This window comes from Belonocnema kinseyi, chromosome 7 (genome assembly GCF_010883055.1).
Source record: "Belonocnema kinseyi isolate 2016_QV_RU_SX_M_011 chromosome 7, B_treatae_v1, whole genome shotgun sequence".
NCBI lineage: Eukaryota > Metazoa > Arthropoda > Insecta > Hymenoptera > Cynipidae > Belonocnema > Belonocnema kinseyi.
Window position 1 is genome coordinate 135,827,190 of NC_046663.1, and position 1,057 is coordinate 135,828,246.

The window sequence follows — 1,057 nt, forward strand, 5'->3', positions numbered from 1 at the left end:
TGTGTAGGCTTAGTTTACTGAACAAAGAAAATAATTCTTCCTTTTTCCTAGATACTTTAGTAAAATTTAAAAAATTCTAATTTAATTCGAATCTATATACCTTTTTCTAATGTAAGTTTTTGAATTTTGCCTCTATGCCATGGTCGGTACGATGCGTTATCTGGGATCGGTATTGCAGACATTTGTCTTGCCTTTTCGTTCATGACCCAATTTGTAGCTCGGGTTAGTGACCTCGATCTTCGAAATGTAGGTCAGTAGTGCTGTGCCAGTTTGACCTACATTTAATTACTTGTTTTGTGACAGGTGAATTTTCGTAGATTTTTTAGCGAGAGAGAGAGAGAGAGAGAGAGAGAGAGTGTGGATTATATAAATACTTATGAGCGAGAGGACGATGTTATTATAAGTAAGTATCGATTTTCTTATAATATTATCATAATTTAGAGAGTAATACAATTTTCCTTAAATCTTAAATTTGGAATAAAGGGTAATAAGAGAATTTTTAGTATTATTATTGTTATTATTATTATTTTATTTTTATTTGAAGAGAGAGTAATAAAATAAAAATTTTGAAGAAAAGGATTAAAATTTTGAACATTGTAAAATGAAGAAAATTCTTAACACCTTTTTGGAGAGAAGTAATGAAATTAAAATTGTTGAAAAAGATTAAAATTTGAATGTTTGTAAAAAGATAGAAATTTTTAACAATTTTAGAAAAAGAAATATTATACTTGGGAAATAAATATATATATATTTTTTTTTGGAGGAGAAATAAAAATTTTGAATAATAAAAGTGGTGGAAATTTTAAACAATTTTGGAAATAAAATATAGCCTTTTTCAGGGCTTGAATACCTCTAGAAAAAATATTTATAAATGTTTTATCATTGTCTTTATTTTTTACTACAATATTAAAGATATAACGTCCGCCAACGTTAAACACAGTCGTCTCACCAAGGCCGAGTTTCTGAGCTTTTAAATCATTTTCGACTATCATCTTATTTTTTATTAACTCCTGACTGATGGGAGAATTTAGGTTACAATCCACCGAGATAAAGTGGG